We start from the raw sequence: 15,425 nt of genomic DNA on the forward strand, positions 1-15,425 counted from the left end.
AAACCACCCCCTGATACAGTAAACCACCCCCTGATACAGTAAACCACCCCCTGATACAGTATACCACCGCCTGATACAGTATACCACCCCCTGGTACAGTAAACCACCCCCTGATACAGTATACTACCACCTGATACAGTATACCACCCCCGATACAGTATACCACCCCCTGATACAGTAAACCACCCCCTGATACAGTATACCACCGCCTGATACAGTATACCACCCCCTGGTACAGTAAACCACCCCCTGATACAGTATACTACCACCTGATACAGTATACCACCCCCGATACAGTATACCACCCCCTGGTACAGTAAACCACCCCCTGATACAGTATACTACCACCTGATACAGTATACCACCCCCGATACAGTATACCACCCCCTGGTACAGTAAACCACCCCCTGATACAGTAAACCACCACCTGATACAGTATACCACCCCCTGATACAGTATACCACCGCCTGATACAGTATACCACCCCCTGGTACAGTAAACCACCCCCTGATACAGTATACCACCGCCTGATACAGTATACCACCCCCTGATACAGTAAACCACCCCCTGATACAGTAAACCACCGCCTGATACAGTATACCACCCCCTAATACAGTAAACCACCCCCTGATACAGTAAACCACCCCCTGATACAGTAAACCACCACCTGATACAGTATACCACCCCCTGATACAGTATACCACCGCCTGATACAGTATACCACTCCCTGATACAGTATACCACCGCCTGATACAGTATACCACCCCCTAATACAGTAAACCACCCCCTGATACAGTAAACCACCCCCTGATACAGTATACCACCCCCCGATACAGTATACTACCACCTGATACAGTATACCACCCCCTGATACAGTAAACCACCCCCGATACAGTATACCACCCCTGATACAGTAAACCACCCCTTAATACAGTAAACCACCCCCTGATACAGTAAACCACCGCCTGATACAGTATACCACCCCCGATACAGTATACTACCACCTGATACAGTATACCACCCCCTGATACAGTATACCACCCCCGATACAGTATACCACCCCCTGGTACAGTAAACCACCCCCTGATACAGTATACCACCCCCTAATACAGTAAACCACCCCCTAATACAGTATACTACCACCTGATACAGTATACCATCCCCGATACAGTATACTACCACCTGATACAGTATACCACCCCCTAATACAGTATACTACCGCCTGATACAGTATACCACCGCCACATATACCACTCCCTGATAGAGTATACCACCGCCACATATACCACCCCCAGATACAGTACAGTAGCAATACAAGCATTGTGAGGCAGTGATTGAGCCAATTGCTGATGGTGTACAATGCATCAAGCAATGAAGAGATTTCCAATTCCAGTGTGTACTTCGGCAACTTGTTATTGCACTAAACTATGACTAAGGCCAGAATTCAATCAGGTCAGCAGCAACCCGCTTATCATTGCTTTTGTTTAGGCGGAGTCGTGTTGGAGCTGTAACTGTGTTGGAGCTGTCAAATCCACAAGCGGCTCCCAGCATTATGCTTATCGCGGACATTGCCATTGGATGCACATCGAGTCGCATTAGTAGAAATCACATACAGCCGTGTTACATGTTCAAAAACTGTGATGTAATCTACACATTGATTAGGCTGATATAAATCCTTATTATTTTGCTTAATGATTTTCAATTTGAGTGTCATTATTTCTAAATAGCATACACTTTCTCGTTCTGAACTTCTAACGGGGGTGGTTTTGTGACAATGACCACACGAGCAGCCGCTCACTGATTTGACAGCTCCAACTCAGACCTCAGACACTGCCTGAACAAAAGCAATGATAAGCTATGCTTTTGTCATCTACCGCGGGTTACAGCTGATCTGATTGAATCCTGGCCTTTTAGTATCAGACTGGGTCAGATCAAGAATGCTCTCTCACCAGTCAGGCCTTGGTGTAGAAGACTAGATTCCAAGACAAAGACATCTGCGAAAAATATTTTTGCTCAACCCTGTCACAGTTAAAGGAAGATGCACCATTGTTGGATTTGAGCTAGGTGTCAAGTCTGTCATGCCAAGATGGATGGGTGAAACATCCCTTCCAAAAATATGTTTTTGCAATTGATTCTTCAGATTCAAGGTCATGTTTTCACCTATTCAGTTTTCCTATTGCTTACCGCCTAACTGGTAAGATCACACAGGTGACTATAGTGATAAGCAGTGCCTTCAGAAAGTATTCATACCCCTTTACCTATTCCACATTTTGTTGTGTTACAGCCTGATTTAAAACTGTATTAAATATAGATTTTTTTTCTCACCCATCTACACACAATACCCCATAATGACAACGTGAAAACATGTTTTTAGAATTTTTTTCAAATTTATTGATGAAATGAAATCCATAAATATCTAATTTATATAAGTATTCACACCCCTGAATTAATACATGTTAGAATCACCTTTAGCAGACATTACAGCTGTGAGTCTTTGCACACATGGAGTGCACATTACTCTTTTTAGAATTATTCGAGCTCTGTCAAGTTGGTTGTTGATCCTTGCTAGACAGCTTTTCCAAGTCTTGCCATTTCAAGACGATTTAAGTGGAAACTGTAACTATGCCACTCGGAACATTCAATGTCATCTTGATAAGCAACTCCAGTGTAGATTTGGCCTTGTGTTTTAGGTTATGGTCCTGCTGAAAGGTGAATTTGTCTCCCAGTGTCTATTGGAAAACAGACTGAACCATGGATTTTGCTTGTGCTTAGCTCTATTGCGTTTCTTTTTATCCAAAAAACTCACTAGTCCTTGCCGATGACAAGCATACCCATAACATGATGCAGCCACCACCATTTTTGAAAAGAAGAAGAGTGGTACTCAGTGATCTGTTGGATTTGTCCCAAACATAATGCTATGTATTCAGGACATAAAGTTAATTTCTTTGCCAAATTTCTTTGCAGTTTTACTTTAGAGCCTTATTGCAAACAGGATGCATGTTTCGGAATATTTTTACTCTATACAGGCTTCCTTCTTTTCACTCTGTCAATTAAGTTTGTAGTTACTCCACAATACTATGTTGTTTTCTCAGTTTTATCCTATCACAGCCATGTAACTGTTTTAAAGTCACCATTGGCCTCATGGTGAAATCCCTGAACGGTTCCCTTCCTCTCCAGCAAATGAGTTAGAAAGGTTTCCTGTATCTTTGTAGTGACTGGGTGTATTGATACACCATCCAAAGTGTAATTAATAACTTCACCTAGGGATATTCAGTGTCTGCTTTTTTTTGTAATCTACCAATAGGTGCCCTTCTTTGTGAGGTATTGGAAAACCTCTCTGGTCTTTGTGGTTGAATCTGTGTTTTGGGTACAGAGATGAAGTAGTCATTAAAAATCATGTTATATTAATGCACACAGAATGAGTCCATGCAAATCATCATGTGACTTATTATGCAAATGTTTACTCCTGAACTCATTTATGCTTGCCATAACAAGGAGGTTGAATATTTATTGACTCAAGACATTTCAGGTTTTCAATTTTAATTAATGATTTCTAAAAAACATAATTCACTTTAACATTATGCACTATTGTGTGTAGGCCAGTGACACAACATATCAATTTAATCAATTTTAAATGTAGGCTGTAACACAACAAAATGTAGAAAAAGTCAAGGGTGTGAATACTTTCTGAAGGCACTGTATATATATTTCTAGTGTCAAATACTAGGGAGATTGACTGTAATTAATCAGGGTCGGACGTAACATAGTAAATTTACATTTGTAAACCTCCATTTAGTATGATATGTTAAGTTTCATATGATATGTATTATGTCCATCATCCATTTCGTATATGTTACGTCCTCAAATTCATACAATATGTTATGAATTTGCAATACATATTTTATTAACGTTAGCTAGGTGGCTAATGTTAGCGAGGCTATGAGTTTGTTTTCAACATCCTTTTCAATCTATTTAAGTAACCTTCTGTCTTATATAAACATACTAATGTAACATATCATACTAATTGGAGGGGTAAACATTTACATTTACTATGTTACATCTTTAAAACCAGGCTACCTTTCAAAACAGAACCCTAGCCAGGGGGAAAGTATCTCTACAGCTATGGTGAAAAGACGGGTACATTAGCAATTACTCTATTGTGGATCTGTTTGTTAGGTTCTTGACTTTGCCTAACCTTGTTGCAACATTCTGCGCCGGTGTCAGGAGCTCAACTGCAATGAAGATGATCAGGTGATGATCTCATGTTTTGCACATAACGATTATCTCCAGCAGCTCTTTACAACTGACCCGTTGAGGCAATTGCAACCTAACAGTCTCACTTCACACACACACATAAATATAGCTAGAAGTGTAATTTCCTTCCTTTTACTTACAGTAAACATGCTACATTAGGGTCATCTGTCCACCCTGTCCAATTCAACATGGCGATAAGGAAGGACATCATTCATTTAGTGATTGACCCATTTCCAAATGGCATCATCTCCATTTGAACTAAAGTTAAATCTGGACTTGGTTTCCTCTATCGTAATCGCTCCTCTTTCACCCCAGCTGCCAAACTAACCCTGATTCAGATGACCATCCTACCCATGCTAGATTATGGAGACATAATTTATAGATCGGCAGGTAAGGGTGCTCTCGAGCGGCTAGATGTTCTTTACCATTTGGCCATCAGATTTGCCACCAATTCTCCTTATAGGACACATCATTGCACTCTATGCTCCTCTGTAAACTGGTAATCTCTGTATATCCGTCGCAAGACCCACTGGTTGATGCTTATTTATAATACCCTTTTAGGCCTCACTCCCCCTATTTGAGATATCTTCTGCAGCCCTCATCCTCCACATACAACACCCGTTCTGCCAGTCACATTCTGTTAAAGGTCTCCAAAGCACACACATCCCTGGGTTGCTCCTCTTTTCAGTTCGCTGTAGCTAGTGACTGGAACGAGCTGCAACAGACACTCAAACTGGACAGTTTTATCTCAATCTCTTCATTCAAAGACTCAATCATGGACACTCTTACTGACAGTTGTGGCTGCTTTGCATGATACATTGTTGTCTCTACCTTCTTGCACTTTATGTTGTGTCTGTGCCCAATAATGTTTGTACCATGTTTTGTGCTGCTACCATGTTGTGTTGCTACCGTGTTGTTGTCATGTTGTGTTGCTACCATGCTATGTTGTTGTCTTAGGTCTCTCTTTATGTAGTGTTGTGTTGTCTCTCTTGTCGTGATGTGTGTTTATTCCTATATTTATATTTAATTTTTTATTTTTAATCACAGCCCCTGTCCCCGCAGGAGGCCTTTTGCCTTTTGGTAGTGTCATTTGGTGGGTGTAGCAGGTGCATAGAAGTCAGGCGCAGGAGAGCAGAGATGAGTGAACACGAAGCACTTTACTGAGGCAAATTGTAAGACCAGAACGCAACAACGTCACAAAAACAAATGCCCAAAACAAGTAAGGCAGCACAAAGTACCACAAACAAAGTACAAAGTACCGGCTGCCACATAACACGGGTACACATAAACCCCGGCGCTAACCAGCCAGAAGCGTGCCAACCTCAACAATAAACAATACCCCACACAGACATGGAGGGAACAGAGGGCTAAATACACATAGTAATTATGAGGAGATGTAAACCAGGTGTGTAGGAAAACAAGACAAAACAAATGGAAAATGAAAGGTGGAGCGGCGATGGCTAGATGACCAGTGACGTCGACTGCCGAACGCCGACCCGAACAAGGAGAGGGACCGACTTCGGCGGAAGTCGTGACAGGTAGGCCATCATTGTAAATAAGAATTTGTTCTTAACTGACTTACCTAGTTAAATAAAGGTTAAATTAAATTAAATAAAAACTAACCATCAAACTTCCCTGTCTTTGATGTATGACTACATGGGACGAGAGACTGGCTGTACTAATGCACTAATCACATTGCAGCACATGCTACAGATTTGAGCCTCAGATCCCTCAACTGGTAATTCATTATGGGGCCCAAGCAGTTTGGACACCAATTGCATTTAACCATAGCTAGTTGTTTCTACATTCACAACAAGTAATGAGTTACCACTGGGCTTAATGACATTTGGGAAGCTGCTTGGGGGATTGCAATTTGTCCAATCCTTCACAGAGTGCCAATAAATCACTGTAACTCTCCCCATTCTACTTCCTTTGCTTCTGAACCTTTTTCCTATTAACAGCCATGGTATTGGCAGTCCCCAGCCCCAGTCCAGATATTACTGGATTATTACTTCCATTGCAGTGCTTTGTTTCTGGGCTAGAAATGCCCAGAGGGTTAGAGTTATAAGCTGTTGAAGTCGATTAGGCGCTTACATTGACCTCACCTTATCAATGTGGCAACCCCTGGAGCTGCATGTGCTCTGCTTTGTCTAAAGTGAAAACACTGCACCTAATTTTCTTTGGAAAGAACAAAAGGGAAATGTGTGGGAACAGCAAAAAGAACAGAAGCACTTTGACATTTTCTAATCAACCATTTTCTTTCCACCAGCATCCGTTCTCAGTCCTCAGACTTCAACTGTCAGACTGGCCAATAGCTTTTACCCCCAGACCATCAGGCTGCTGAATAGCCACTAGGCAGCTAACTGCCCCCCCCCCCCCCCCCCCCACAATTATTTTGAATATGACCTATACATTTGGGGGTTGGGGGGTGGGGTGGGCTTGATTGGCCCTTTCGGGGGAGCCTCGTGAAACCGCGCTACACCACTGTGTGAGGGAGGTTTTTCTTAAGCCATGACTGGTATACACCCACACCATTCAAACACAGAAAAGCTGCTTTTTAACATACTTAATTAGCATTTTTTGGAAGGAAAACTATTTCACTCATATTGTAAGTAATTATAGGTCATATTTCATAGAAATCTGGAAACACTGGGCTGTTACTTTAAGCCATGGAAGCTCCTCATTGTAATTCTCTGTACTGAGTGCTGCTGGAGTCCCTGTACAGACAGGACAGAGAATGGCCTTCAGAAGTGATAAAGCCATGCTCCCTGAGGAGTGGCCGAGGGAGCTACTGTATGAACCACAGGATGGAAATTGACACTGTTGCTGTGTGAGAGGTGAGGGATGCGTCTACTTTTTAAGCCTTATCTGTTGCTAAACAGAAATATATATGTTGGAGGAGGAAAAACATGTTTTCCATCTAAACAGAGCTTAAAATATATTCTAGCCACAACAGGGACCCGCTGCAACTCAAGTCAGGTAAACAATAAACTATTATTTTCTGTCGACTTAGCAACAGCCTTGCCGAAGACAGTCTCCCTGGTCACAAACAACACTTGCATGGTTCATTCATGTTTCTCACTCACAATGTGTCACACCAGAGAGATGCTGAACAGACTCCTGAATAAAAACAAACAAAGGTAATGAGAAATGTTACCTATAAGACTAAAACAAAATCAAAACAATCTGCCTGCCTGCATGGGGGTTCCCATGGTAGCTAGCTTCGTTTTTACTATTATTCCACAGAAAATGTATGAAACAGATTCTGTGACATATGGTGAGGGGTGAAACCATGCATCACAGTCTCACAGATGACTTGCTGCCTCATGGAAATGTGTGTACATGTGGTCTGAAACGAATCAAATCAAAATAAACACTGTAAATAAAATCTTACACACATTATACATCCCTTCACACTTCAGAAATCAGGGCCAGTGACTCCAAACTTAGAGGATTCTCTGATACTTTTGCAGACATTTTAGCCAGTAGTTCTGAAAGTAGCACTCACGAGCCAAAGGTGTTCCCCAATAATCGTGTACTACGTCACATACGTGCAGATCAGTGGCGATTTTAGTATGTAAATCTTGGTGGTGCAAACAAACAAAAAATGTGGGGATGCAAGGCAGCAAAGCCACTACACAACACAACACTAAACAATACATTAATTGCACTATAACGGTGACAAACCGTTCCCACAAACTGTTAAGGCCTGCATAAAGCTGTCCCAACAGCAGAGTCCAAACAGCAGCCCCAACACCTTACCACCGCTACAGCTGGCTATCAGCAGAGCCTTGTCTGGCAGTGAAACAGTTCATTCAGGCTCATTTACTGCCTTTTAAAAAAACATAGCTGATATGGCTGACTTGCTAAAACAAATGTGGTTTCTACTGACAATTGAGATGTACAAACTATGGCATAAGGGGATGACAAGCGGATAAGAGGTAATCTGTAATTTCGATTAAGACATTAATGAGCGAGCTAGGACGTACGTAGTCAATATAACTATTTATGCAGAACTTTTGAAATGTACAGTAGCAAAATTCAGAACAAGGGCCATTCTTACAGTGTTCTCCTTGTACACCAAGTCAGAACCATATGATAAATAAAGGGGGCATGTAAGCAGACAATGAAAAGTAATAATATTTGATGATTACATTTCTCTAAAACAGGTTATAGGCTACATGTGCACCACCAAGTCAGAACATTAGGCAAAATTAAGAGGGGATAATAGACCAAATTATTATGGTGAAGCACATGGGCTACTAACAGCGTACTACACAATATACACTTAGTATTACTTTCTTAGCTACAGTATACATAACTCCCTGGCATATTACATCATTTATGCAGCAGCATACAAGACATTTTTGGACTCACTTTTTTGTGCTGTGCTCACTTGAACAGGAACATGGTGCGGCGGTCCTTACGCGCCGTATTTTCGATTGGCTGCCCCACCACAGAAAGCACTGAGCTAGGCTGAAACACCTGCATTTTGGAGCTGCCTTACTCAAGAAAGCTAAAAAGAGACCATGTTTGCATGCAGCTTTATTAACTCAATGATTTTTATATATTTTTTTACATTGTTTCCAAACTGATATGTGACACATATTAATGCCAAAATAACATGCAAAAAAACCAAACAGGAAACCCTGTTGGGGCTCTGCCCCACCTGCCCTGAATGACGGGTCGCCACTGGTGCAGATATGTGCACCATGTTATTGATCTCTCACTCTGCTGTGTCCCCTGAGCCATTGGACCCGCCCTGCAACCTCATTGGATAATGCTGGGAAGGCCTCTTGCTAGCTGTCACTCAAATGCGAGGGGCAAAAACTCATTGGTTAGAACTGAAATTGCTAGGGGTCTGGCCCTCGTGTGGTGAAATGTAAGGAAAATGTCAATACTCAGCTTCAAACTAGGGATTTGGTGGCTAATTGAGGTAAAACAGTAATTCTGTTCACAAATTATGCATGTGAACTACACATTGATAAAATCCAGCCCAAAGCGGGAGGTTTAAAAAATACTTTCTTAGTCGCCAAAGTACCGGAGCATGTCTGTGATTCTGGTGCTTTTTCACAACAGCATGTGCTATATGGGATTAAATATGTGCATGTTATTGATAACTAACCAGAAAACACTTAACTCCTTGACACAGAGTTTTCAGCATGTCTAAGTTTCATGCACCTTAGAATGAGTGGTTTTATTAATAAACAGCTAAAGTCATCCCTGGATGATACATTTTTATGCAACTTCAAAGCTTGACGGGAAAAGCTATAAGCTATTTCTTACACCAATTTTATGTTGATAGCTATTTCCACAGAGAAACAGGATCAACAGTAGCCATATCATACTAATGGACTTTTCCCAGACATAGAGCTCACACAAGTACTGACCATGTCCACCATTATTACAGGTACAACCTGTAATCCGTAAGGTACAGGTACAACCATAAATCCGTAAACAAATCCATCAACATGGGCACTCTCATAGATATCATCCTGACCAACTTGCACTCTAAATACACCTCTGTTGTTTTCAACCAGGATCTCAGCGATCACTGCCTCATTGCCTGCGTCCGTTATGGGTCCGCGGTCAAACGACCACCCCTCATCACTGTCAAACGCTCCCTAAAACACTTCTGCGAGCCGGCCCTTCTAATCGACCTGGCCCGGGTATCCTGGAAGGATATTGACCTCATCCCGTCAGTCGAGGATGCTTGGTTGTTCTTCGAAAGTGCCTTCCTCACCATCTTAAATAAGCATGCCCCTTTCAAAAAATGTAGAACTAAGAACAGATATAGCCCTTGGTTCACTCCAGACTTGACTGCCCATGTTTAGAACAAAAACATCCTGTGGCGCACTGCACTAGCTTCGAATGGTCCCCACGATATGCAACTTTTCAGGGAAGTCAGGAACCAATATACACAGGCAGTTAGGAAAGCAAAGGCTAGCTTTTTCAAACAGAAATTTGCATCCTGCAGCACTAAATCCCAAAAGTGTTGGGGCACTGTAAAGTCCATTGAGAATAAGAGCACCTCCTCCCTGCTGCCCACAGCACTGAGCACTCTCTTTCGTATCATCTGATTCCTACAGATTGGAAAGTGGCAGCGGTCATCCCCCTCTTCAAAGGGGGAGACACTCTAGACCCAAACTGTTACAGCTATATCCATCCTGCCCTGCCTTTCTAAAGTCTTCAAAAGCCAAGTGAACAAACAGATTACCGACCATCTCGAATCCCACCGTACCTTCTCCGCTTTGCAATCCGGTTTCCGAGCTGGTCACGGGTGCACCTCAGCCACGCTCAAGGTCCAAAACAATATCACAACCACCATCGATAAAAAACAGTACTGTGCAGCAGTCTTCATGGACCTGGCCAAGGCTTTCGACTCTGTCATTCACCGTATTCTTATTAGCAGACTCAACAGCCTTGGTTTCTCTAATGACTGCCTTGCCTGGTTCACTAACAACTTCTCAGACAGAGTTCAGTGTGTCAAATCAGAGGGCCTGTTGTCCGGACCTCTGGCAGTCTCTATGGGGGTGCCAGAGAGTTCAATTCTTGGGCCGACTCTTTTCTCTGTATATATCAATGATGTCGCTCTTGCTGTGGGAGAGTCTTTGATCCACCTCTACGCAGACAACACAATTCTGTATACATCTGGCCCTTCTTTGGACACTGTGTTAACAAACCTCCAAACGAGCTTCAATGCCATACAACACTCCTTCCGTGGCCTCCAACTGCTCTCAAACACTAGTAAAACTAAATGCACGCTCTTCAAACGATCGCTGCCAACACCCTCCCGCCCGCATAGCATCACTACTCTGGACGGTTTTGACTTAGAATATGTTGATAACTATAAATACCTAGGTGTCTGGCTAGACTGTAAACTCTCCTTCCAGACTCATATTAAGGATCTCCAATCCAAAATGAAATCTAGAATCGGCTTCCTATTTCGCAACAAAGCCTCCTTCACTCATGCTGCTAAACATACCCTCGTAAAACTGACCATCCTGCCAATCCTTGACTTCGGCGATGTCATTTACAAAATAGCCTTCAAAACTCTGCTCAGCAAATTGGATGCAGTCTATCACAGTGCCATCCGTTTTGTCACCAAAGCCCCATATACTACCCACCATTGCGACCTGTATGCTCTCGTTGGCTGGTCCTCGCTACATATTCGCCGCCAAACCCACTGGCTCCAGGTCATCTATAAGTCTTTGCTAGGTAAAGCTCTGCCTTATCTCAGCTCACGGGTCACCATAGCAACACCCACCCGTAGCACGCGCTCCAGCAGGTATATTTCACTGGTCATCCCCAAAGCCAACACCTACTTTGGCCGCCTTTCCTTCCAGTTCTCTGCTGCCAATGACTGGAACGAATTGCAAAATTCACTGTTGGAGACTTATATCTCCCTCACTAACTTCAAGCATCGGCTGTCAGAGTAGCTTACCGATCGCTGCAGCTGTACACAGCCCATCTGTAAATAGCCAATCCAACCTACTAGCTACCTCATTCCCATATTTGTTTTTTGTTTTTTCTGCTCTTTTGCACACAAGTTTTTTTACTTGTACATCCTCATCTGCATATTATTACTCCAGTGTTAATTGCTAAATTGTAATTACTTCGCTACTATGGCCTATTTATTGCCTTACCTCATTAGTTAATTTGCACACACTGTATGCAGATTGTATATTGTGTTATTGACTGTACGTTTGTTTATCCCATGTGTAACTCTGTGTTGTTGTTTTTGTCGCACTGCTTTGCTTTATCTTGGCCAGGTCGCAGTTGTAAATGAGAACTTGTTCTCAACTGGCCTACCTGGTTAAATAAAGGTGAAATAAGTTTAAACATTACATTGATACAAATGAGTACTGACCATGCCCATCATTATTACATTGATACAAATGAGTACTGACCATGCCCACCATTATTACAGTGATACAAATGAGTACTGACCATGCCCATCATTATTACATTGATACAAATGAGTACTGACCATGCCCACCATTATTACATTGATACAAATGAGTACTGACCATGCCCACCATTATTACATTGATACAAATGAGTACTGACCATTTCCACCATTATTACATTGATACAAATGAGTACTGACCATTTCCACCATTATTACATTGATACAAATGAGTACTGACCATGCCCACCATTATTACATTGATACAAATGAGTACTGACCATGCCCAACATTATTACATTGATACAAATGACCATAATGGAATAAATGGGTTAGACTTTCTGGTTGTTGCAAGAAAGGTTGTAGAACATGAGAAGTCTGAGGATGAGACTAGAGTTCTTTTTTAAAAAGTGACCACATTTTTTTAAAAAAATACCATTATCTTTCCAAACTATGAATTCTTCTGTAAGTTGTTGCTTATCCTTAAAACTGAATATAGCTATGCTTATCATTGGCAGTACAAAAAGATGTGAAAACCATTTTCTCTGCTGTTTGCTTTGTGAAAGATCCAAATTTGAGCGTCTGAGAGGATGAAAAACTTGGAAGACTCTTTATTTTTATGTCCAGTACATTGGCGTGGAACTCAATGAGATTGATTTTCCAAAGCCTTTCAACTTGGCAAAGCTTTAGAGCCATGACACTGTCAACACAGAACCAGGAAGTATGTTTTGTAATCTATCAATGTCAAAGAGGCCATCAGAAGGATTACTGTGAACTGTGTCTCCTCACATCTTTCTGGTGCTTATCTCCATTCCACTCAGGGTGCCTTCCAACTCTTCGGCAGCAGCATGGGGAGCCTATAACCAAGCTCTGGTGCTCTGTCTGACTGGCTGCACACACACATAGCACTCGCATGCATGCACTCGCACACACACATATACACAAACACACGCTACAGAAAAAAAGAGAAGAATTCTTCTCTCAGCTGGTTGATTGTCAGTGACATTATGTCCTCCTAACATCCTCCAAGGACTCCCTGCTTGCGCAATTCACTCAAATAACAAGGGGTTTTGGTTCCCATTTTGCTCTTTGATGTGTCACACTCTGATGTGGACTTGTTTTTAATACGTGTGACAGGATCCACTTATCTGCCTAAAGAACGGGATAGATTTATTTCCCAGAGTTATAGAACTCCCTCCTCCCCTCCCCCAATGACAACTTTTGATGAGGCCTACCTCTCTCGAGTGTGTTCCAGAATAGGCATCTCAGGCAGTAAAGTGGAGATGGAGTTTATAGCTAAATCTTAATAACAGAAGGGATGAATCATCTATCAATACACGTGTCACACGTGGGTGAGAACCCTGAGCATACAGGGCTACGACCCACTAACAGCTCCTCCACCTCTATTATGGTCTGTTTTTGTCACTTAATATCCCAATTAAAATTAATTACATGACCAACAGTGTTTCTAATGGGAAATTCCTTGTGGATGAGCAAGCTATTTCTCTCCCCCATTCTATGGGAAATTCTCTGGGGAAACAAATGTACTTGAATCTCTCACTCTGTGCAAAAAGAGATCTCAATGATACAGTGAAGGTCACTATTTCCTTGTCCAACTGTTGTAAGTCTATCTACAGTACAAAGATTATGACAGCACAGTTCAACTAGTTTCCACTTTATTACCATGTCATTACCCTTTTATTCTGTGCTGTAAAGTGCTTCCAAAGAAAGTACGATTGAAAATGCAACCCTCTTTGCATGATGGTGTTTGAGCAAATTAAAACATGCTTATCAAACTGAACACTTCCTCTCAAACGATGTGGTGGTGGTGGTGGTATTAGAGACATTTATTCGACGCTGCTTGAAATATCCCTTTCAGGGGTTGTGATGTGTCCAACTCTCCCTGTAATGAGAAGTGACAGCATGGCTGCAGGTGGAGCTCACAGAGAGACTAGTGAAGAGTTAGGGAGCGGAGTAAATCAAATGTGCAGCAGTTTCACGAGTCTGCCAGGTTAATGAAGTAAAACCAGATACAATAACAACAAGTTTACATACAGCCCCAGGAAGTCCGCATCCAATTTTAGACCCAGCAGGGGTTTTTTATGTGTCACACAGCCCGGGCTAATTATGTCCCAAGAGGAAGGACTTTGATGCTAAATGCCATTTTTCTTTAATTTTGAAGACGATAAAAACGTCTTTCTCCCTTCGAGATTATGCACATCGAACAGTGGTTTAATTGACTCGGCACCACGAGAATCAATAGATTTATTGTAGGTGAGGTACTGTACGTGAGAACCAATACAAGGTTCGAATTCTGATGAGAGCATACTGTATATGATGATCCTGTTGCAATTGTAGAGGAATGGTCTGTACGATAACGTCTAATTCATTTAGGGCACCACATGTTTGTTAATAGTCAACAAGAAACTATAAAATAGTTACAATTATAACTACAATTATCCTCTGAAGGTAATTAAGTTATTTAAATGACAAGGCAATACATTCTCGGAGAACATTAGATACTTTATAAAACAAAGATGTATTAAACAACTTTACACTTCTTTGTGACCAGAGGATTTTAGCTCCACGGATAAATTATTAGACTATTAGGGATTTACATTATTTGGATGTGTCACGCCCTGACCTTAGAGAGCTTTTTATGTCTCTATTTTGGTTATGTCAGGGTGTGATTTGGGTGGGCATTCTATGTTCATTTTTCTATGTGTTGTATTTCTTTGTTTTGGGCCGGGTATGGTTCTCAATCAGGGACAGCTGTCTATCGTTGTCTCTGATTGGGAACCATACTTAGGTAGCATTTTCCCACCTGTGTTTTGTGGGTAGTTATTTTCTGTTTAGTGTTTTCTGCACCTGACAGGACTGTTTCGGTTTCGTTTATTCTCTTTGTTATTTTGTTCCAGTGTTCAGTTCAATAAAAGTCATGAACACTTACCACGCTGCGCTTTGGTCCGATTCTTCCTCTTCAGACGACGACACCCGTTACAGGATGGCTCACAACTTCCTTCAGCTAAATCAAGACACACCTCAACCATGTAATTTTCAGTCCGTTTATGCTGTTTCTAGAGTTTTTGAGGCACTTTGTGTGTAGTCCATCAATTCCTGTGGAGAATCTCCTTAGCTGAGCCGTAGTCATCATCACTCTTCATCGGAACCCTGCTGGGTTTGTGTCTCCTATAAGCTGTCTGAGTATTGTCCTGGGCATTGTCAGACTGATTGTCCTGGGCATTGTCCTACAGTATTCTGG

This window comes from Salvelinus alpinus, chromosome 3 (genome assembly GCF_045679555.1).
Source record: "Salvelinus alpinus chromosome 3, SLU_Salpinus.1, whole genome shotgun sequence".
In the NCBI taxonomy this organism is placed as follows: Eukaryota; Metazoa; Chordata; class Actinopteri; order Salmoniformes; family Salmonidae; genus Salvelinus; species Salvelinus alpinus.